The 25,699-nt window shown below is 44.2% G+C and overlaps 1 protein-coding gene across 1 annotated transcript in view; it reads left to right on the plus strand.

The window, feature by feature from the left end:
• LOC119176969 (thyrotropin-releasing hormone receptor) overlaps positions 1-25,699 on the plus strand; it is a 482,241-nt gene that overhangs the window by 159,186 nt on the left and 297,356 nt on the right. The gene's annotated exons all lie outside the window — the stretch shown is intronic.

Consider the following 25,699-nt stretch of genomic DNA (forward strand, 5'->3'; position numbering starts at 1 on the left):
CAGAAAGACTGACTTCTTGCCCACATTTTTTCAATATAATACAAGTCTTGATTACTACACCTCAGTTGAAGGCAAGAATTAGGGTCCCAAACGTTTTCTTTTGCCAAATCGTCTGTTAGATTAATTTGGTTGCATTTAACAAAGAAAGAAACTTCTCAAAAATTTTTTTCCATTCTTTCATACAATCACACCATACGTTGAGATCCTTCTGCATTTATATTGTTCGCGTAGATGCTAAGCAATGTCATTTCCATTCATAAGTTCTAAGCGAAGATTCAGTACAATATATGGCTAACATAGTTGTTCTTTGAAGCGACAGCAGAGCATATGCACGTCGCTCTCTTGATATAACCAGTTGGGCATCAATCTATGTACTCAGGAAGGAAAGAGATAGTACGTTGGAAGAAAGGGGGTTTACCAGAAAGAAGTCCACTAAGCTACCTTACGCTGGAGATCGGTAATGGGGAATAGGCAAATTAGATACAGAGGCAAAGAGGGGAGAAAGAAGTTAATGGTGGGGAGTTCGCTGACACGTATATAACTACATAGTTCTTTAGATGAGTTCGCACAAACGTGCCGCCCTGATGAAGCCCACAAGTGCATTGACACTCTTGTGGGCAGGCGAGCGACGGGCACATTGGTAAAACAGTACCTTGACGGAAAACGGGCGATAGTTCATTCGTCACAGAGCGTTGAAATGTTCTTTGGCTGTCCATCACAAATCAAGTGGATAGACTCAGTAAGTGCTCTTCTTTCTTCGATGCCGCAGACATCGCATTTCGCACTGTCTGTCGGTATAATGTTGCGGATACTTTAGTAAAGACAACACCCAAAGCCGGTAGGGAAAGAAAGCTTCACATCAAAAAAGCTCTGATGGAAGTAGATAGTTTCAGAGATGCGCTCACTTGAAGCAGACTGATATGTCTTGTATCGGGGGGTCCCACTCAGTCAGTGAGAGAAGTGAACGCAGAAATGTGAGGCACTGCGTTCTCCAGCAGCAAGTGGCTAGAAAGCTACACAGTATTCATGGTTGATGCAATATAAACGCTCTGGCTTACACTCCGAAGTAGGCTCCATGGGAGCAGACCGACTATCCCTAGTTTTCTTGTCCGATGCTCGGTACACTCGGCTAGAGCACCCTTAAGAGATGAGATGACGGTTTATCATTCTTTCTTTGCGCTATTAGGCTGAGAGCATACTTGTATTTTAGACAGGTAAACATAACCGCTATTCGAGCACAACGGACATCACAGAATCACTTTGGGAGTTTCGTGCAGCTTTTACTGTTCAAGACTATATCTTTATCTGCCTCAAGTAAAGGGCTACGCACTGCGGGTGCATTCAGACAACATTCGCATCGACATTATGATAGCGAAGTCGCCTGTAGAAACCTAGCAGCGATTACGCTTCTTAATTTCGCCCGCACGTGTCATTGCAAACTTATCACCTCCTTCACTCAATTCACTACAATATTTTCTTCCCCTGTGCATGGCATATAGATGGGCTTAACCTAGTTTAAATCTCGTCCATTTGCCTATATATCCATAAGGAGAACTTTCTATTGATTTTGTCGGGGCGAAGCACCTTAGGGGATCGGTGTGTCGGTGTGCATAGCCTGCTGTTGTGACCGTCGGCGTGCATTGAATTTCTGCGATGAACGCTGAGCTAACAGCTAGCAAGAACGAGAACGTGCCCTCACTAGCTAAAGATAACGCCGACCCAGGCAGCGTCTGCTAGTGAGTTAAAAAAGAGAGGCTGCTTGCGCCGCACTTCCGTTTACCGGCCACCACGTATTTATATGTGGGAGATTTCTATTGTGTGCCGTTGAAGATATAAAGAGTTGCAGCATGCGCATTGACTAAAAGTGGACTTCATTCTTCGCTCCTGCTCCAGTTTCAAGTTAGTAGAGATGAAATGAACTTCCATACATGCTTCGCCACTTTTTCTTTGCACATCGCGAGTGAATACAAAAAGAGGCCTCTTTTTTTTTCGAAATTATCGCGATATGAAATTTAGTGTCCCTTGTAGGTTACATATTACGTTTATGTAAGGTAATTTGCATGATGCCTTCTGCCCACGGCACGCTGTTTATGAAAGCAAAGGATAGCACTCTCTAGTACGACTCGAGAAGGATGCTGTTTTAATGGCACTCGATCTTACCGCATGCACAGCAAAATGAGGGGGTAGAGCAGACCTTGCGGAGTAGCACTAGAAGTTTGGAGGGTAAAATATTTGCTCTAGAGTACATCTCTATAGCTGCAACGTCCATAGCTTCGCCTGCTGGAGAGGCCCACGCACGGGTGGTCTGCGTAAAATGAAAAGACTGGACGAGCCCAGAATAATGCGGTATCCATGTGCATTGTATCGCAACTCGTCCAACTTGGGAAGTAGTTTTATTTCAATGTTGCGTTGACAGAAAAAGCGACGCCAAGTGCTCTCTCACTTGTGCTTTACACTACCTCTGTTATAGGAAGCGATTGCGGTCACCGATTACATTTGTTGTTGCTTGATTGGGTGTGTTTAATACCATCTTCTTAGTTTATTGACTAAGTTAATGTTAATCTAGTTACCAAGCAAATTCGTTGACCAAGTGCAGTGTTATTGAGCGACACTGCGAGAATATTGGTCACGTGTAAAAAGTCCTTTTAACAGCCGATCTGTTTATTCACCACGTTGGTTGCATTGAACCGGCTCACGCTATGTTTGTCTTCTTTTTCCTCGTCCTCCTCTTAATCTTCTACTTCGCTCCCAGAACACGTCTGCCGAATTTCTCGGCATTAGGTAGTGTAGGAACAACCCCTTAGGGTGACACCATGGGCTGCTAACACGTAGGTACAGTTATACCTTGCCTAACCACCACATCGCAAGCTCTCTAGCCAGCTCAAGGTTGATGCCGATAATCCGAGCTATTGAGGGTTAAGCTCCATTTCTGTTCTGTGAGGCAAAAGAGAGCAGAAATCGCCACGCAACAAGGGGCACCGCAAAAGCATGTGCTCTACATCACATGTTCTGCAACAGCGAGGGCACTGATAGTGGAAGTTACTTAATATTTAACAGCACACGAAAGCGAGTTTTCCATAAGAATTCATTTGTAGCATCCTAAGGGTCATCGCATGTAGTCCTGTGAGCTTTTTGTGTGGTGGAGGCAATACTTTTTTTTCCAGATAGAAGTGCACATAATTTGTGAATTACTGCATTCTTAATAAATTGTCTTGGAACTCTTGAATTGTGAACTGTGACAAGGCTTATCCTTCCATACAGAGAATTAGTATGCGCGCTTTGAAGTGGGCGATGTCGTTCAAGTTGGTGAGTAAGTCTAAATTTTGACCTAGGTCGCAGGAAACCATTGCGTGCACAGTTATGGTCGAGTTCTTACGAACGTCATGCACCTCTTGCACTATTGACCCGGCCCGAGATAAAATCATGCTGATAGGTCAGAGAACAAGTACACACAGAGAGAGAAACAGAAAGGGAGTTATAGAAAAAACACAAAATCTTTGTGAAAAGGTAAGTAATTCACAAGGCGGGGTTGAAACTAAGGCACCCATGATCTGAATGCGAGCATCGTAACTACTCTGCTAGGCAGGCATGCTACAAAATAATAACATAGGTTTGTTTACTATAATATAGCAAGAGAGAAAGAAAGAATGGTCAGAGTGAGGAAGATAGAAAACCGGAGGTGAGTGAGTTTAGCATATAGCATAGAACGCAAAAGCGTAATAGAAAGGAAGAAACTGAAAGAGAAAGACTGAAAAAAGGAAGAATGAAGGCAAAGGAGAGAAGGGGTGAAAGAGGAAAAAAGGAAGACAGAAGTCAAGCAACAAAGAAATAGTAAGAAATAAACAGAGAAAGAAGACAGAAAAATAGAGTAAAGAAAGAAAAAATAAATAAATAAATACACACGGTAGCCCAGCTCTTGACTTCTTTGAGACTTGACGCCACTAGTGCAAAGCCGACATTATAATTTTTAAATCTTTTATATCAATGTAGCTGCAAGCCTTGCACTCGCCATTTCGTTTCTGGTGCTTTAGGCTGTGCAAAAAAATGGAGCGAGAATAAAGATAATGAAAGTTAATGGTGGAGGGTAGGGGGGAGAGAATAGCCATGCGATGAGTAACCACCTTCGTAAACAGGTAACGTTATGCCACTGAAAAGAAGAAAATACTAGCGAATCAATGCCCCAGGCGTGCCTTTTGTGATGCACATCCTTTTCCCAATTATTCTCTATGCTCTTTTTTAACAAAATAGAGCACCGACTTGACATGCGCCTTGTTAAAGGCTTTTCAAACTAGGTTCAACTGGCTTTGAGCAGGCTTTTAGATTTCGTCTATAATTTCGTCTCTTTTGGACAATTTTGGACTAGATTTCGTCTCTTTTGGACAATTTCGAATCTTGACCCGGCTTTTGCGACATGAAAGTGGCATGCACAACCGAAAGGATGTAAGTCGTGTAAAAAGGCTGTGCAAGAGTGGCTGCGTTTCACGTAATCCACGCCATTTGTGAAAAATTTTTGGTGTATCCCAATTGCTTTATGTATTGTTTTTTTGCTACTCTTTTACATCTCCTCATTCGTCCTCTTTTCCAACCTTATTTTCTCGTCAAAATGTCGTGTAGCAAACCGCCTACTCAAGCCTGGTTATACTTTTTGCATTTCCTCTTGATTCTTTTAATCTCTCGTGTCTTGGTTTCAACTTCTATTATTATTGTATTGAAACTGAAAGCTGAAAAGCTGGTTTCATTAGCACAATGGAAGTCACCTGACGGGCTTCTGGCTCATGCAAAGTTTACTACGCTTACTTGTAGCCAGGACGACTACATCTTGATTCAGAACTCCGACTCAGTGCCAGCGAGCAAAAAAAAAAGCATCTGTTCAGAATAAGTAACTAACTAATGAGACAAAATCTTTTCGCTCATTCTTACATGCCAAAAAACAATCTATTTATGAGGCATGAAGGAAATCGTTATTATTTCGATCACCTCTTTCATTTTGGTGCCTCAGTCCTTATAAAAGCAATAATAATAATAATAATAATAATAATAATAATAATAATAATAATAATAATAATAATAATAATAATAATAATAATAATAATAATAATAATGGGGGTTTTACGTTTAAAAACAACGGTATCATTATGAGAGACACTGTAGCTGAGAGCTCCAGAACATCCAACCATTTGGGGTTCTTTCATTGGCACTGACTTCACACAGACAGACCTCTGTCCGTTTCAACTCCATCGAAATCCGACTGGCCACGGCCGGGATCAATCCCGTGACCTTCTTGTCAGCAGCCAAGCACCTTAACCACTGCTTCACCAAGGCAGACGTCCTTACAAAATGGCGCCCAATGCACACAAGATGGAACCCAGGTCCTCAAAATCAGCAACAAAACGCCCTCTCCCCCAATCTACCTCCAGGGTAGCTTGCTGTCTGCGTAAACGTTCAGCTGCCACATGATGCGCTGTTGCCTCCGCGGCAGCAGCTTGTCGGCGCTGCCGATTTGCCACACCTTCGCGAGCTCTTATGTCCGGGGTAGGTTGTTGTCTGGGATAGCGTTGCCAGTCGCACACGAGAGTGTGTTCACATTGATTTTCATTCATGGCAGAAAGAGAATGTGCGGTATGGAACGAGCTTATTATTCATTGTCATCAGCGTCATCATCATTGTCACCGTGAGCATGGACAACGCACGGCAACGAAAAAACCTATAGACCCTAAAGTGCTGTGTCCAGAAAAAAAAATCATTCACAATTGAGGCTTTCACTTTGTTGAGGCTTTCATTGGCTTAGTTAGGCATTAGCTTTGTAATACGGATGTCACATTGTACGTAATCTGGTGCTCCCAGCTTTGTTCATCCACGCACTGTTCAAATATGAAATCATAATATTGTATTTGTATGGTCCTATACGAGTTTGAATATTATTATATATAATGCATGTTCCGACACCTTGTGTTGAGTTCGAGTGAAATCAGTGAGTGCACTACAGCCTAGATCGGGTCTTTGAGTTTAATATTAAGCCAACTATCATTACTGTCCCTGTCACAACCATAACAGTGGCGTTAGTCCAGCATATCGTAATTTCGTTGGCGTGCAGTTCACCACAGAACAAATTTTACGCATTTTATTGCATTCTTTTAGTGATAATCACACAACTGTTTTGTAGAGTACCCCGATTCCTCTGTGCTGTATATGGTGCATATTGTACGCAGAAAATATTACACGTTTTGTCTTAAATAATGCCAGTAAAAAGGGTTTATTTCCCGTAGTTTAAACCCTGCTACCCTTTTCACAGAATTCATCCATATGAGAAAGTATCCCTGACGCAAGCCTCTTTCAGCTTTATCGATTATATTGCACTAAAACACAATTCAAGCTTATCTATTTACATCATACAAAAAAGTATACACTAAGTGCTTGAAGTACTTACTTGGGACAGGATATCGCAATCACGTTAACTCCTAAAGGTGAAGCTTAATGATCCCCCAATTTCTGGTCCACTTCCTTTTCTGAAGTGTTAATGGGCATGAGTAAAACACAATTACACTTTCTCTTGTACTGTCCGGTTGTGTGCTGTATAGATTTACAGTAGTGTTCTGTAACAGGAATGAGGTTCCTGGTATTCGTGATGGTTTTCGGGAAGCTAAAGTAAACAATCTCACAAGCCTGCAAAACAGTGCGGCACAATTGATTAAAAAAAAATGAAACACACCTGTAAAATTTTGGAAGATTCTATGTATTTAAAAATTGACGTTATGCCAAGCTTCCGGAAGTAAATGTGACCATGCCGTATTTTTTTTATTGAGCGACACATCATGAAGTGATGCTAAATATATGTACAAACGTTGCACGCATAGACATATGTTGAACAGTTGCATATTGTTACATAAACAGTCGTTTGCACTTGAGCAACAATGCCAACAGGAACATGAGCATTAGCAACACCAGAAGCGATAAGCTCACATGAAGTGCGGGTGCTCGCGAAGATGGCAGCCCTGGGCACTGCTAAAAATCAACTTCAGCAAATGTCACCTAACGACAATTTACCTTAATCCGGCTTGACAACTGTGTGATAGGAGTACACATGTAATTTTTCTAAAGTTAGATAGCCTCACTCTCACAGCACTGCAACCAACTTGACGTTTCACAAACATTACGGTCTATTTGAAAAGTAGTATGTGACCTGGCGTGGCTCTGTGGTAGAACACTTGATTGCCACGCAGAATTCTGACGTTTGATTACTGCTGAGACTATCAATGCGTTCATTGTTTCAACGCTGCCGATGTCAGCTTTTCTTTGACGCTAACACATTGAAGTTACCCATGTGCGTTCTCGCCGTTCCTGGGTAGATACTAAGCTTCAATCACCTGTGGCAAATAGCCGTATACCAGTGCCACATACCTGCCCGCGGGTATGTGCCACTGTTTAGTGGCAAGTGTTTGACGACGTACACGACAGGACTGTGACATTATTAAAGTGTTGACTAGCACATCTTATTCGTCAAGCCATCCGATGGCCTCCCATGCTCTCCCATACCCTACCTTCCCTTCCGATACTAATTTTGGCAGACGCCAGGTTTTGGGAGTCGTAAACAGCTAGATAGATAGATAGATAGATAGATAGATAGATAGATAGATAGATAGATAGATAGATAGATAGATAGATAGATAGATAGATAGATAGATAGATAGATAGATAGATAGATAGATAGATTTACGTCAGAAGTGCTTGCAGTACGGAAAGAAATGCTCCGCGTTGAAAAAATATTTGAAGCAAGATCAAGCTAAGACAATACTTTTGTGTGTTTCCTTTTGCTTAAAAGTACATGTTAGCGAAATCGAGAATAAGAAAATTATGCTACTAGAAAACAGATGCTAATGGAAGAGAGTTTCCGCAAGCTCTATTCCCCACATTTTGGGAGCATCACTATTCTTTCTTTATCGCTGGGATTTAAGCCAAAAAGACAAGGCAAGTAAAAAAAACAGTAATCGGTGATAACACAGGTCTGCTTTTTGCCACAGTATGGGCTTTCTAACATTACCCGTTTTCTTATCGCCTTGTTGGTAAAGCGACGGAAAGATATCTTCGCTCTTTTTTTCGCTTCCGCAGAACAGTGCCGGCGGCTTTTGGTGCTGATGCGTTTGTAAGTAGATGGCTTCCCCAGTTGGTTCACGCAGTGAGCGAGCACGGTGACACACGGCGGTGTCTTGCGAGAGCGCCAACCATTTCCAGAAAACACGTCTTCTTTTCACTTCTCTTCGTCATTACAGTTTGTTCCACTTGTGAGAGGTGAACGGCGTTACAATGCTGGCGGCTTCAGACTGCCCCACCCGTAAATTGCTGTCGCAGAGAAAATACAGCAGAACACCACCACTCGATGAAAGAACTAAAACTATGAATGGCGATGATGGTAGCATCAAGTTTTTTTTAACCACTTCTGCTATTTCGTGTATTCCAAGCACAAGGAGCAAGCAGCAGAGCAAGTCGTTCCATAAGGGAAGCACCGTGAGGAATAAAAGCAAAGAGAAAAACGATGTCTGTGCCATCGCAGCAACCAGTGTAGTAGTGCGATCTACGATTTGTTGGTGTAATAGCAAATGCGCCTATACTGAAAGAAATGTGCGTCCGCTTTTACGACAAAAGTATCGTAGTCCGGAGCAGCAAAGTAATGGGTGTGCTACTCAGCCACTCGTGCCACGCGTGGCCTTTTTCATGGCCCTATGCAAAATTTTTCTGACATTCTTGGCAAACATCCAGGACCTCGTTCTTTGAACTCCTCGCAGTGCAGCTTGAATGAAATTGGCGCAAAGTTAGCAGCAAAGGACATAAAATTGTTATCCTGGAACTATTTGCAATCTAGATTCTCATCCCCTCTTTAGCTTTCCGGAGAGGCTCCAATATTGCGTTTACTTGTCAATTGGTATATTGTATTGTGGTTTGACAAATTGTATTTCTATCTGCCAAACTTACCGAACTGACAATGCACCGAGAGGACAAGACGAAATGATGTATATTTAATTGCTATGATCCCAATTTCGAAGTTAAGTAAAAGTATGTGTGAAACACTGTACATTTATTCAAGAAAATACAGCCGCTAAAGTATATGCCCCGGAAAAAGTCCAAGCCCCCCACCCCTTGCTTTCAATCTCTGTCTCCGGTACACCAACTAAAACGCAATGCACATAATATGTGAACTTTTATGGGCCGAAATTACCTTATGAATATGGGGCACGTTACTGTGGAGGGCTCCGGAATAGTCGACCAGCTGGGATCAAGAAACGAGCCCTTATATCAAAGCTCACGAGATGGACTATAGCATTTTGCCTTCATCAAACAGTCGAGCTTAAACATAGGAAGAATTAAGTACTTTCTTCGTGTACATTCTCTCTTTCAAAGTTTTAAAATGAATTTAATCTCAAATCACTTATGTTGATAGATAGATAAATAGATAGATAGATAGATCCATAACAAGAAACAGTGATACCAAGTTTTGTTGTGCGACTTGTGCCAGAACAGTAAGATTTATATTCTGTTTTGCGGATTTTGCATTAATTAGTTAAATATTCTGAAAAGTCTGACCATGGCTTTATTTCGGTCACAAAAGTTGGCGTTAACCAAGAATCTTAAAAAACAGCAGCTTTTATGTTTGTATTCTCATATGGAGATACAACGAGAAATGTTCACTCAGTGTACACGAAAATTTAAAAAAAATAAATGAATGATTAAAAATTTCGATAGAATTGTTCATCGAGAGGTGCGTAAGGGAAGATAACAGATTCCAGGTCTTTTCGAACGTTATTTCGTGTAGAAACTTCCGAAGTGCTGCCAAGCTTCAAAAGCAACGAGTGCAGCGTGCGTCCGGTATTGGGACTCAACGATCAACTGTGCGCTTCAGGCTCTATGCATCTAACTGAACAAAATGAAAGGTTGCGTGCTTGGAAGGGGGCCGGTATCCTTCTCAGAATACACCCTCTTGCATGCTGGTCCTGCAATCAGCACGGCGTCCGTGATTCTCGTAAACAGCTCCAAGAAAAGAAGAGCAGCGTTGGGGAAAAAAGAAAAAGAAAAGCGAACGATCGGCGAGTGTCAAGGTGGCTCGAAGCCGAGTGGCAGCCGCAGCGTGCGGAGTGCAGTGGATGAGAACGGGCAGCCGTGCAGAAGAGAGAAAGTGGATGATTGACTCAAACGTGATTCGCGAACGTCAAGCAGTGATTGTAAACTGGTTTTGGATTCCGGTATGAGACGTGAGGGCAACGGCAAACACGCAAACACGTGTCGGAGTATAGGAACAGTGCTTCATCAACGAAAGTTTGGCCAAGTAAACTGTAGATGCACTCATCCAGCAGAGAAAGATATCGCGGATCTTTGTGGCGAAAAAAAACATGCAATCTAGTTACGCCTGCTCCCATTTTCGTTGAATGAATACTGCGCCATAGACACGTGCATTTGGGGTAGCTATGAAATGGGCCACCAGAAGCGACAAAAAGGTATTGGAGATGGTGCACTATCTTCCTTTTTTTTCTGTCGATTGTTTCGTTTTGTGTAACTGAGATCAAAATCAGTCACAGCAATGCGACAGCATCTTGCGGATTTAGATAACTCTTATTTCGTGATCGAAATTTTTAGATCTTATAGTCAACATACTTCTGAGAAACCCTGCTGTGGGAAACGTCCGTATAACGTGGGCTGAAGAAAGCGGGAATATCTAATTGGGTGTATGCTGTTTTTGTGTATGGTATTTAACAGAACAAAAAGTAGGAAAAAAAATGATGCGCGGATGGTAGACGGCCGCTTGACGCTTCATTCAGTTCAGTCGTAGCTGCCTCAATCGCCACCCACCTTTTTTTTCTGGTATACATATATACTTTTATTTCTGACGGATCAACGATGCAGTTTACAACTAGCTCTGCCAAGTATTGTTTTTGTGTCAATTTCAAAAAGGCACCAATGCTCAATTGGGCACAATTTTTTTTCTATCGTGGCTCCATGACGAAAGTTGAATTACACAGCGCGTGAAAAGGATCCCGATGTGATGAACGTCAAAAGCAAAATAGCAACCGCGCTAGGCGACAAAATGGTGAAAAGGAGGGGAAGGTGCACCCGAGTTGCATCTACGCGCTAACGTTTCGTGGTGGCATAGAGTCTACACTAAGCAGAGGCGTGTGGAGTGTAAGTAGCTAAACGCATAAAAAACCACGTAACGATTGGAAATAAGTTGGGGCGTGCTTTGTGAAAACATCTGATTGAAGGAGGCCACGACAAAAGCAGTCGTCTCTTTGCTTGCCGGTATTCTTCGGGCCAGTATCCAATTCTAAAGCAAGGATGAAAAGGGGCGAAGAAAAGTGAAAGGTGCCGGCTGGATTGTTAGAATTCTAACGGCTCTCAGCGAGACATCCTTTCAGAAGCGCAAGTGCGTTGCTCGCTGTTTCACTTCATTTCGTGAGCTCTTTTTTTCGGCCGTCTCGAATGATTCGCCCTTTTATTTCAATTGGTCGTCGGGCTTGGACCACGCTCACATTTCACGCCTGCGTATGCGCTGAACTTCGACGCCTGAACGTAAACCACATTTTGGTTGCTTTGTTAGTGCTTCGCTATCAGTATATATATATATATATATATATATATATATATATATATATATATATATATATATATATATATATATATATATATATATATATATATATATATATATATATATATATATATATATATTTATTTATATATATATATATATATATATAGCTTGACGTTTGCAGCGTACGCGGACGTGGTGTATAAGAGTTGAAGTTCCATGCCAGTTTTTCACTCATATTTATCTCTCTTGTTCAACTCTTTTTCTTTCTTCTCTTAATCAATTTCGTCTGCAGTGGCGGAAAAGTATTTGTTGCACTTTTATCATTGTAATTTTTTTCAGCGCACAATTAACTTCACACAGTTCAATGTAATTTTCTTTTTCTTGTAAAAGGCTTAGTTTTCTGAGTTGCGAAATCGACATGTTTTTGTCTTGACACTGCCTAGAGTCGAATAAATACGTGGACACAACCATCACTATTCTCAAACGCTACCGAAATCGGAGCGACTTCATCCTTTGTTCTTCTTCGAAATACCTTTTGAGAGGAGCACAGTTGCGCAACCCCTTACACTCGTCGAAATAATTGAGCAAGAGCTTGGAGTACGGGGAGCAGTGAGGCAGGTTAGCAGCATCTGCAAAATCAAACTTCAACAGAAGTCAAGTAGAGATCTCATGAGTGATCATATATGAAGGTTTCTTCACTTCGGCTTTCAACGTCCATTGAGGTGGGTGACTGGCGGGTATGCGTTTGTGTGCTGTCACTACTTTTTTGCTCTTCACCAAGTGGCAATCGCGTGACTAGAAAGCTTTCTTTTTTTGAATGCAGAAGGAAGGCGGTGCAACTCAGAATGAAAAAAAAACTTTCTGCCAGTGCACCATGACAAAGAAAAAATACAAAGAGATGAGAACCCAGTGACACAAAAGAGCAAGATAACTTCGGCGTAACTTTGACAGCGATTGAGCAGATAACTATCTGCTCATTAAAACATTATAAAAAAAGCAAGCAGAATCTTCCAGCCAATAGACATCCGAAAGTGTAATGAAAAGGCTGCATCATACGCACATACATACGGCCTAAACCAGAAGCAGTATTGCTTGCCATATAAATATTAATGTGTATAAAAGGCAGAATTTCTTTGGTTGTTGTCTATAAGTGACGCCAAGGATGCGGCTTTACCGTGGGAGACTGTAGTTGTGGCCTTTCCTGAAACGTCGTTTTCGAGCAGTATCATCGGCATGAAGTCTTCCTATTTTTCTCTAAAGGTCATCAGCGTCTGAAATCTCCCAAGAAACGGTGCTTCCCGTGATCACTAAAACGCATCTTCGGCAATAAAATTTTGCGAACTTAGAACTTTCCTAATGTGGGTAACCCTACATATTACCTTTACGACTTGTTCAAGAGGGTTTTTCCATACCTTGATGAAAAAATATTTGAAGAAAACTTTTTCAGAAATAATTGTTCTTCTATTAAATTTATTTTGTGCAGGCATTACGTCATATTCGTATTTTTTAGTGTAGTGACATTGCCGAAATGTGCGTATAGTAAAGGAGTACCACAGACAAAAAGGAAAGCGGAAAAACTAGACGAAGCCGAAGAAAAATATTATGCAAAATCTAGCATCTAGGACTGATAGAATAATAAAATCCGCTCACAAAGTAGGGGCAATCGTAGTCTTAACTACAGCCGAATACTTACAGGAAGCATACCGTCTAGTAAATTACTCAAAATTTCACGAACGCCTGCCAGGGGATCCGACAGACGAATACGCTCATATTTTATGAACAGAACTGAAGCAGCTGTTGGACGAAAAAAGAATAACACGCAGTCAGCACCAGTACACCCTCGTCCAGGTCGCTTCTACATACTCCAAAAATCATAAACCCGGTATCCCAGGCCGACCAATTATGTCAGGTATAGACAGGGTAACCAAGCCCATATCGAGGTACGTAGACAAATTAATATGTCACATCCTTAGCACTCTCACGTCGTATGTAAGGGACACCCTATATTTTCTTTCAGATATTGGAGACCTGCGCGTTTCGAAACTTTCGTACTTAGTTATTCTTGATGTCTCCTCACTGTATACAGATATTCACCACGATGATGACATAGTGGCGTTAAGGAAACAAAAAAAAAAAACATACATACACCATAGACAACCTAGCCCGCCGCGGTGTTCTTGTGGTTAAGGTACTCGGCCGTGGACACGCAGGTCGCGGGATCGAATTTCGGCTGCGGTGGCTGCATTTTCGATGGAGGCCAATATGCTGTAGGCCCGTGTGCTCGGATTTGGGTGCACGTTAAAAAACCCCAGGTGGCCAAAATTTTCGGAGCCCTCCAGTACGGCGTCTCTCATAATCATATGATGGTTTTGGGACGTTAAACTCTATGCATCAAACAATGAAGCAAATCCATAGACAACCTGACACCCAATATTTCTGTGGCATCGCAAGCCACACAAAGCAAGCCACACAAGCCACAGAAATCCGCGGAACCGCCATGGTTACCAACCTCGCATCAAGCTGTGCTAATATTTTATGGGAAAACTAGAAACCAAATTTATGTTTTAAACTCCCTTGAAACCCTATACGGGAGGTATATTGACGACATTTTTTTTTTTGCTATTTGGACTCACAGCGAGGATGAACTGCTAAGCCTCGTCGATACTTAGAACGCTGTGCATTTAAATATGCACTTCACACACACACACCTACTCACAAGTAACGGTAACTTTTCTTGACGTTACCATACCATTAGAATATGATAAACTTTCCGTAACCCTCTCCTTCAAACCAACTAATCGACAACAGCAGCTCCATTACCCAAATTGATCACCCACATCACTGTAAAACAAGATTCCATAAGGACAGGCCCACTGTTTTAAAGGAATTCGCTCAAAAAAAGCTGATTTCCACACGAGCTCACAAAGGATAAAACTTGTTAAACAGAAATCTCCTCCTCACGTAATTGATGACGGTATTCGAAAAGCTAAGAAACTGAAACGTAATGACCTCGTTATAAAGCGGCCACCACAACACAACCTGCAACAGACACATCTTTGTTTAACTTATAGCTCGAACTTCACTAACGTTGATGATTTATTGATTGATCTGTGTAGTTTAAAGTTGCAAAACTACCATAAGATTATGAGAGACGCCGTAGTGGAGGCCTCCGCAAATTGCGACCACCTGTGGTTCATTAACGTGCACCAAAATCTGAGCACATGGGCCTACAACATTTTCGCCTCCATCGGAAATTCAGCCGCCGCAGCCGGGATTCGATCCCACGACCTGCGGGTCAGCAGCCGAGTACCTTAGCCACTGGAGCACCGTGGCGGGGCGAACTTCACTAACCTTAACAGAGTCCTTATATGACATTCAACATACTGGAACAAAGTGAACGTCTGAGACGCGCATTCTAATCAGCTCCTGGCGACGTTTACTGACGAATGCGCAAGACACATTTGTAAACTCCCAAATCAATGCTTCAACTTCCAACAGTTCATGCTGACCTTGTCTAAAGCCTCGATGTCTTGTATTCAAAGCGATGCGAGAGACAAGCATGGCACCAGCAAAAATTCTAAGTTTTCAATTACGCCCCGCCGTGGTGAGCTAGTGGCTAAGCTACTTGGCTGCTGACCCGCAGGTCGCAGGATCGAATCCTGAGTGCGGCGGCTGCGTTTCTGATAGAGGCGAAAATGCTGTAGCCCCATGTGCTCAGATTTGGGTGCGCGTTAAAGAACCCCAGGTGGTTGAATTTTACTTAGCCATCCACTGCGGCATCTCTCATATGCATATGGTGGTTTCGGGACGTTAAACCCTACATATGATCCCCAAAAAGTTTTTGATTAGCATGCGAGGGAATCTAACATGCCATTTTTATAATGTGGTATATCTCCTTGTATGCAACGTGTGCGGTACGCAATACATAAGACATTTAGGATTCCTCTGAAAAGTCACAGAGACCACGCAAAATCAACCCCAAATCTACCTCTATCTACCCCAAAACACCTTAACCTTCCCGGTCATACATTCAACAACTTGTCAGTCGCGCTTTTAGAAACAGGATTTAAATCAAACCGCGAACGTGAACAACGTGAGTCATACCTCATTCACCGATGTAACATCCTCGAAAGAGACATCAGCGATATTAATTGTAATCATGACATTTCATGATTTCATGGCACTGTAACTATGACGAGGACTGGACAGCTGGAACTATTATCTTTCCTTGTTTCACTGTAACTACCGCTTCCGCAGTCCTACTTCGTCCACGTCTATCTCTCTTAGTAACCGATCAATAGTTGTAAGCGCGACATGTCGAACAGCCAGCACATACAAAACTGAAAGCACCCGAATGCGGATTCGTAGAACAAAATTGCACTCATTTTAAACGTCAATTTGCTTCTTTTCGCGACACTGCCTGGTACCACTTCAAAGTGAGACAGCTCCTTAGGAACCATACTTTCCCGCGCCGCATCACTGGAGCCTCGGGACGCCATCACACGCGGTAGAAGGAAGACAACAACCAACATTCCCATCACAGCCCAAGCCATCGCTCCCTGATTAGTGACGGTCAGTCAAAAAAGAAAGGGCTTCTGTGGCACGCTAGCTCTTACTTTAGCTGGCCATGGTCTACACTAAAGGGACAGACACCCAACTACACTGAGTGTACTGATTGAAAAAAAAAACACGCACTCACGACGCAACTCGCATAGCACAGTAAAATCAGATTTTTTTGTTTTTTTCTCTTTTCTGTCAGTTTTCTTTTTTTCTGTCTTCGTCGTTCTTTCCTTCTCATTTTTTGCTCAAAATAATATAAACGCGAGCGCTAACAGAATGTACCCTCATTCCTGACGAAGGCCAGACTCTCGCCGAAACTGTCGAAATAAACGCTTCCGTTGCTACTCTTCTCACGGAAGATCACCTTGAATGTTTGCAACGCTATATACGGTCACTTTCGCCATCATGCCTGCTTTTCTCTCTCTCTCTCTCTCTCTCTCTCTATATATATATATATATATATATATATATATATATATATATATATATATATATATATATATATATATATATATATATATATATATATATATATATATATATATATATACTCATTGCTTACACTGTGCATGCGCTATCCTGCTTGCGCTACTGCCGCTATACAATAGGCTCCATGACCACGTTTTCTTTGTGAACAAATGAGCGATGCAACTCGTGTAATTGCTCCGTCTGCCTATGCGCTCAAGTATTGTACTATTGAGTATCGCAATATTGGGAAATACATTGTCATTTTTCTTTGTTTATGGTTATCACTGTACCCGCGTGTGCAAAGCTGTGCTATGTTAGCAGACATAGCTACTGCTGGCAGATAAGCTGGCTTGCGCAGAGCCAAGGGCCTAGTGCAGCAATAACGCTTTGTAACTTGAGAAATTGGGCAATATTGTTATACTCTGCAATGGTTGGCGCAGGCCAAGGCATGATTTCTTCGATTTCTTCCTCAGGTCAATGACATATATACAAGGAACGTCGTATTGAGAGCGGAGCTGCACTCGCTCTTCAGTCTTAAGTTTTGTTCAATCCTAAATATGTCGTGGCAAGTGTTCGCAATATTTACTTAAATGCGATATAAACATGCAAGGTATTCTGTCTAGACCATGTGGCATAAAAAACTCGTGAAGACTTTGGATCCTGATTTTGCTACCGCTCTCGAGCTCGCCGAGTTGCTTGAGAGTGGGAAGATTCGGCTTAAATTGCATACACCTCATTGTAAACTGTTTTACTCAGTAACAATTCAAGCTATGGCCTTCCTTTCCCACGCTGAAGTGTTCGCCGACTCATGATGATACGGGGCGCGAAAAAACGACACACAACAGAGAAGAAGTACACAGACGACGCGCGTCGTCTGTGTACTTCTTCTCTGTTGTGTGTCGTTTTTTCGCGCCCCGTATCATCATGAACCAGCACCAACTCGCCCAACTTTTCACTTTACTGAGTTCGCCGACTGTTTCAATGTTCATACTACGTGCACTGGTACAATCAGCGTCAGGCACGCAATAGAGTGCAGAACAAGACACCACAGCCAGCACTTCCCCTCAATAATAATGACACTGTAATATAAAACGTCATATTTTTGCGTAACGTGGCATTCAACACCCGTGGCACCACCGGTCCACGCAGCGAAAAATTACTTGTGACTGCCCCGCGGCGAAAATTTCACGATGCTGTGGACCATGGGCAGTCTTCCTACGCATGAAGACGGCACCTGAGGTTTCTTATATAGTGGACTCAGCGGGGGAGTTCTACTTCCGGGGACGATGGTTATGATAGCGGTGGTGATGAAGGGCATGCCTTTCATTACGCGGTGACAACTAATAAGCCCCAGCCTTTTTTTAATCAAGGTTTGTTAGATATACTGTGATCTGGCACCTTCGGCCACCTTTTTCAGCGTTAGTCTAACCTTCAATTTTGGTGTTGTACCCCACCCTAACTTTATAACGACTTCTCTTTGAGCAGTCTTGCCACTGATTTCCGACGTTTAGATCTTGCGTCGCCTGCTGATCAATTACACTTCATTCCGCTTTGAAACGGAGATCACCTAAAAAAAACTGGACGCTTTCTTCTTCTCTCGCTTTGTGAATATGGCGGAATCACATCATAATGTTTTAAGGAGTTTCTGTATGCGTTTTTGCAGCAGGAACATGTGTAATTTCCTTGCAAATATATATTGAAATATTTTCTGTCACAACCCCGCAGGGGCGTCTGTGAGAGCCGGCATTTAGTAAGTAGCGTTACCACGAACCCGAGCTAACCAGGGGGTGTCGACTCCCTCCAACGCCTAGCCATGCGTGGTTGAGCCGTGTCCGGGGAAAAGGGGATCCTTGTTGTTGAGCCAATGCTGGGTGAATAAACCGTTAAGCCCCCCCCCCCCCCCCCACTGAAGTAACACACCCCTTTGGCTTAGGCTTCACTTAGATGGCACCCCCGCGCTAGCCCACCCAGGAGAAATGTATCGGCAGTTGCCTTTTCGTATCTCTCTCTTTCCCTACATTTCTGTCTCTCTCACGTTTTATATTCTCTGTATATTTCTACCTTCTGCTCACTTCCAATTTCTGCAGCGGCAAGGGTTAACCCTGTGCAAATAGCGCGTACGCACCGAAGACAATCACTTTTTCAAGCGGCCAAGCAAATCTTCTCTCACTTCCACATACACAGAAAAGTTACAAGCAAGCCAGAACTGTATCCCCTTCATAGTAGCTAGGTGCTTTACTGAAACTCTCGGTGCCGGGTACAAGGCTACCAAAATGGCCAGCGGAGATCTACTACTCGAGATATTAAAGAGATAATGCGAAAAGCTGATTTCTCTCACAACTTTTGGCGACGCAATAATCAGTATTACACCGCACAGGTCTATGAACCCTTGTCTATGAACTGGTATGAACTGGTATCGAATGAAGATTTGCTTGACCACACCGAAGCTGAACTTCTGGAAGGATGGAAGAGCCATAACGTGACCAACCTACAACATATTAGGATAAGAAGAGAGAAAAAAGGAAACACTAACTAAACGCTTAATACTAACTTTTGCTTCGAGCGATCTGTCGGACACCATTCAAACCCGGTATACAAGAACTTCCATGAGGCCATATATTCCTAACCCCCGCCGTTGCTTTCAATGGCAGAGATATGGCCATGGCTCACAAAGCTGTCGTGGCCGGCAAACTTGTGCTCTGTGTGGAGTCTTGGGCCACGCATCCGACAACTGCGAAGAACCAACAAACTCTGTGAAATGTGGCGGGAATCATGCTGCATACTAACGGTCCTGTTCATTTGGAAAAAAAGACAAAGATTTCATCACATTAAGGAAAGAAAATAGAGGGAAAAGAAAGGCAGGGAGGTTAACCAGCCTATAGGCAGCCGGTTTGCTACCTTGCGCGTGGGAGAGGGATGGGGGAGATGAAAGATAGAGAGCAGAGAGGGAAGAGAGAAACAGCACATTCGGCAGCACACGCGTGCACACTCATAGTCCAGTCTTGTCTTTCGTGGTATGTGACATTGCTGTTACAGTCACTTGTTCAAGTCTGGGTCGCGTAGGAATTTCAACAGAGCTTTCGTCGCCTTCTGTTGCAATGTCTTCTCTCGGGCACTTGACAGAATAGTGTCCACAGACATTTGGCTGTTGTTGTAGCGCGCAAAAGCGGACGCCAGTGACTGTCTCTGGATTTCATACAACGGACAGTCACACTGGATGTAGTGTAGCGTCTCTTCGCAATGACAGGCATCGCAGAGAGCGTTGTCGGCCATTCCTATGACAAAGGAATAAGATTTTGTAAATGCTACTCCTAGCCATAAGCGATGAAGACGGGTGGCTTCTCTCCGGTCGAGTCCAGTGGGCATGCGGACAGCCATCAAAGAGGTCAGGTGGTGTTGACGATTCGTATCGATGCTTGGTGGGCACCATAGTGAAAACGTGATTTCACGCGCAAGTCGTCGAAGATTACTGGCAGCATTGGTCCGTGAAAGTGGTATGGCGTTTTCTCGTGTTCCTTCAAGGGCTGCCCGCGCGGCAGTATCGGCATGTTCGTTCCCTATGATGCCGCCCTGACTTGGCAGCCATTGAAGCATCACATGATGCCCTCTCTCGTGTGAAGTGTGGAAAAGGCATCGAATTTCGAAAACAAGCTGTTCGAATGGCCCGCGGCGCAGTGCTGAGAGCACGGATTGTAGGGCAGCCCTTGAGTCGCTGAAAATCGACCATTGTTGCGGTGGTTCCCGATTGACCACACAAAGTGCAGCGCGCAAAGCAGCTAGTTCCACTGCTGTAGATGCCATGGAGTGGTCAGTCCTAAAGCTGATGGTGACACCTCTTGTTGGGATAACTACTGCCCCTTACGAACACTGGCGGTTCGTCGAACCATCGGTGTATACATGTATGCTGTCTGAATATTTCTCGTGTAAAAGAAAAAGAGACAGTTGTTTCAGCACGGGCGTCGAAAGCTCAGATTTCCTCCGGATCCCTGGTACACTAAGATGCACTGTGGGTCGAATAAGACACCAAGGCGGTATGGATGGTTTAGATGCAGGAGTGAAGCCCGAGGGAAGTTTATCGTTGTATTTCACAATCATTTTGGCGAACGATGCTTGGCGCCTCTCTGAAGGCAACAGTGCGAGGTGATGGCAGGGAGCACGTGCAAAGTGTCTGATGTGCGTTCTGAGGACTTCTAAAACAATGTGAGTTTGTATCGGATAGTCACCAGCAATTGCGATTGTTGCTTCCGTTGACGTACATCTGGGCAGGCTGAGGCACACTCTCAGCGCTTGGGCTTGTACTGCCTGTAGATTACGAACATTGGTCTTGGAGGTATTGCTAAGCACGGGCAAGCTATAACTAAGGAAACCGAGAAACAGGGCCCTGTAAGCTCCATCATTGCGTCTACAGACATCCCCCACATCTTTCCTGCCAGGAACTTGAACAGTTGGGAAATAGCGGTCAGGCGCTTCTTCATATAGGTCACATGCGGACCACAACAGAGGTCCCTATCAATAATGATGCCCAGAAACCGGTGGATTTTGGCGTAAGAAATTGGTCGCCCGCAGATTGAGATGACATAAGGGGTCATTTCTTTGCGAGTGAAGGCCACCAGCGTGCATTTTTCTGGTGATATGCTTAGACCTTGTTTGAACAAGTAGTTGGCAGTCATAGTTGCTGCTTTTTGGAGCCGGGAACGTATCTGAGAACGTGTGACTTCCGATGTCCAGACACAGATGTCGTCTGCGTATATTGAGATTTTAATGGTGCTTGGCAAGTATTCAGCAAGGCCAATTAGTGAAAGATTGAATAGCGTCGAATTAAGAACTCCGCCTTGAGGAACACCCCTGGAAGTATAGCGTCGCGTAGTTGGGCCATTTTCTGTTGACACAAAGAATGATCTTGCAGCCAGGTAACTAGAAATCCACCGAAATACTCGACCACCAAGGCCAACCACCGCAAGAGCACCCAAAATGGCTTTATGTATTACATTATCATGAGCGCCTTTCACATCTAGAAACAAAGCTGCAGATAGTTGCTTACGGGATCTTTCGTGTTGAACGTACGAAAGTAGATCAACGACATTGTCAATAGAAGAGCGGTCGCGTCGGAAACCAGCCATTGAATTCGGATAAATCTTGTAGTATTCAAGATACCACTCCAGGCGGCCTAGTATCATCCGTTCCATTATCTTCCCTACGCAGCTGGCCAGTGCTATTAGGCGGTATGAAATAAGTTCGAGTGGGGGTTTGGCCTGCTTCAAGATGGGTAACAAGCGGCTTACTTTCCAGTCATCAGGAACATTGCCATCCTGCCACAAGATGTTGTAGAGGCTCAACAGTTTTCTCCTTGCACCCTCCCCAAGGTTGCACAAGGCTCGGTACGGAATACCATCTGGGCCCGGAGAAGTTGAACGCCTGCAGAGAGCTAGTGCCGCCTCGAGCTCCTCCATTGTAAAAAGGAGGTCCATGTGGTAGTCACGGGAACGGGGGACGTCACCTCTCACTGGATAATCTGGACGAGTGGCTTGGTTGGCGATCTGCGCACAGAAATCTTCTGCGAAATCGATGTCTTGCCTCCTTTGAAATAGCGCGAGCGCTTTGAATGGAAAGCGCTGTTCCGTAGGGGGACGCAGACCTTGCACTTACTTCGAAATGTGTGAGAGTGGCTTGCGAAGGTATAGTGACTGGCAAAACGTTGTCCATCGTTCCGACGCTAATCTATCCATGCGACGCCGAATATTCTTTTGCATCCTCCTGGCTGCCTTAAGATCGTGAATTGATTTTGTGCGCCAATACCGACGCTCCGCCCGGCGTCGCAGTGCTCGGAGTCGCTCCGACTCTAAATCAAAGTCGTTTCGTGTGGAAGATATCGTCACCGTACGAGTGGCGTTTTGTATTGTGCTCTTAATTGTTTCCTCGAACCCAGATCGTAGGCCATAGCTGCAAGCATCTTCCATGTCAGATTTGAAGTTGGTCCATTGGACTGCTCGAATGCTCGTCCATGGACCATAACTAGACAAGCCTTTGATGTTAAGGTAGATTGGAATGTGATCACTTTCTCGTGTCTCAACATCTGGAAACCACTTGCGGTATCTCGCGAGGGAGTTGGAGACAAAGGCAAGGTCGAGACAGCTGCCGTATGTCACCCCTGGAAGAAAAGTGGGGCTGCTGTCGTTCAGGAGAGTAAGGCCATTGTTATAGGCGATGTTTGCTAACCTGCGTCCTCTTGCATTTGTCCGCGTACTTGCCCATGCGTGATTGTGCGCATTTAGATCACCTATAAGGAATCACGGTGCAGGACACACTCTCAAAATATCCGCTTATCTCCTGGAATCGAGATTATTCGACGGTGATATATAAACGCCTATGAGAGTAAACATGAGTTTGTTCTTTTTCACAGTGATGCAGACATACTGATTGTCATCGTGAGGTACAATTGGTTGCACAACATACGCCAGTTTACTACGAACAAAGACGATGATTTTGCTGCACGCACCGTTCGTTAAAGACATGACAGCTTCGTACCCCGACAGTCTTATTGGTTTCGACAAATATGGTTCACAAATGACGATGATTGGAAACACGTTTGTAAACACAAACTGACAAAAATCTGGAAAGCGTGATTTTAGTCCTCTGGCGTTCCATTGGATGACGGATGCAGCCTTGACTTCTTTAGGAAATGTTGAGGGGTGAGTAGCCATCTTCTTAGTTGAGTGATTCAAGCACTGGGCTTAGGGCGTCCAATAGTCCAAGTGCGCTTCGAGCAGATGGTGTCTTCATGTCGACTAATATCGCTCGAATGGCTTCTATGAGAGAACGCAGCACCGAGATCACTTGACGATCAGTTTTAGGCAAATCTTCCATAGCTGGAGACGGCTCTGGTGTGGCCACAACCTGGAGAGGATCCTTGGCAGAAGAGCGCGTCAGGAGTATGGGCCATTCCTCCAGAGAAGGAGGCTTCTCTGTTTCTTTCGTAGAAGTGGTGGGCCCTTTCGCGGCGCTACTGAATGGAACCGCTAAAGAGTGGGAAGCAGCGTCTCGGGAATTTGCCTTCTTTAAAGACTTCCGATGATGCCGACGTCGACGCCGACGCCGGACTACTTCGGCTGCCTCCCGGTGTGTCGAGTTGTCTAGGGCCATTTGTCTGAGAACCGCGCGCTCCTTTTGGATTCGAGGAAAGTCTTTCGACGAGGCAGCATGAGGACCGCTGCAGTTGGCGCACTTCAGAGTAGTCGCCCGACAGGCGTCTTCAGTATGAGGTTCAGTGCAGCGGGGGCACAGTCGTATGTTGGAGCATACGCCCTTGACGTGTTCTAGCCTGAAGCACTGATGACATTGAAGTGGCTTTTGGATGAATGGTCGACCCGGATGTCGAAAATGTCCAACTTTAACGTGGGACGGTATGATATCTCCATTGAAAAACACTTTTACGCAGCGCGTATTTCCAAGGTGCCGCACTTGCGTAATGACAGTTCCCTAGTTTGCAGGCTTTATGAGGGTAGACAAGTCAGCATTAGGAAGGGCAATGTCGATGTCATAAATTACACCGGCAATTGACTTATCATCCATCGGGATAAAGGGGCGCATTTTATGCCACCTAGCTCAGTCATTTGCTGCAGCTGTCCTAGCGCACTCACATCGTGCACGTCTATGGCGAGAATGTTCTTCCTTGGGTTTACTCGTACGTCCTTAATTTGATGTGGCACCGCACATTCGAGAGCAACGGAAAGGGCTTGCCTGCTCAGAAGCCGTAGGTTGCTTGATGGATCTTCGGGCATTAAAATAATGACGTGCGGCCAGCGCGCAGGCCTTGACTGCGCAGTCACTGTGCTAGCAGGAGCTGATGCTGCTGTATTCGCCGTCATTCTCTTCGCCCTCTTACCCCGGACAGGTATAAAGCTGCCATCGGATGTGTCGTCTTCCGACATAGAATAGAGATTGGTGTCCTCAGTGTCACTGGGAGAGCCAGCTCGCTTCCTTGTGGTGAACGGGTGTGAGGACCTGTGACCAGGCGGGCCTCTGGCATGCTCCACGGCCATCGCCGCAAGACGGGGAGGCGAGGCACATCAAAAGACCGATGATTTCACTAAAAAAAACAGAGCACAGAAACAAGCGTTCTTCTAAAGAGACACTTCGTCTTCTTCAGCAACCGCAATCTATTAAATCATTAAACCTTAAATCATTTATTTAAACCATTAAATCAATAAATTATTAAATTTATATAATTAAATCTATTAAACCGCAGTCACATTAAAAGTAAAAGAAAACATCCCATGTACAGAAGCAAGAAGAGAGTCTCGCGATTTTATGGCCCTTCATATGCTGATGCGGGTCGTCAGGGGGCAGCGTCGCACCAAACCTCGCCACTCCTTCGGCCTGCGCAGAGCGAGCCATCGGCTGTGGCACCTGCTCCCCAGGCGGTAGTAGTTGAATATACTCCGCCTACTATTGAACAGACACCAGAGACTTCGGGGTCCTCAGGTCTCAAGGCCGCACCTTACCAGGCGTGGCCCAAACTTCGAACAACCAGCTCGCGTGTGTGGGCATCCGGTGCCTCCGAGAAGGCAATTGATACGGCGACACCCCTGGTGCCGAAAGAGTGGCGCGACTCTCTGGAGCGCGCCAAGAAAACTAAAAAGCTGATAACAAGGCCTGATGACAGCCCTGTTACTTAAGCTCAAACTTTCAGCTTAAACAAGTCACTCCCTTAACGTACGCACAGCACTATTTTAGTTCTAATACGGAGACACTAATTATACACTAGAACGTCAAAGAACGGCCTGAAAACCTCTACGATGTCCAAGAGCTCTTACATAAACACTCACCAACAGTGCTGTGTGTATAGGAAACACATCAAAAATACTCCAATACAAATTTTCTAAGTGCTTACGTCATATTTCGAAAGGACCGAGATGATGCTGTTGCGTCATCTTGTGGCGTGGCCACTATGGTTAATTGAGGAGAAGCGTGTTCACATTTACCACCTCAGATATCCCTTGAGGTGGTGGCTGTTCGTGCACTTCTAAGCTATCTCGTCACTGTCTGCTTTGTGTACATACCTCGACACCACCGTCTTGAAATACGTGAATTCCAGTC

This window comes from Rhipicephalus microplus, chromosome X (genome assembly GCF_043290135.1).
Source record: "Rhipicephalus microplus isolate Deutch F79 chromosome X, USDA_Rmic, whole genome shotgun sequence".
NCBI lineage: Eukaryota > Metazoa > Arthropoda > Arachnida > Ixodida > Ixodidae > Rhipicephalus > Rhipicephalus microplus.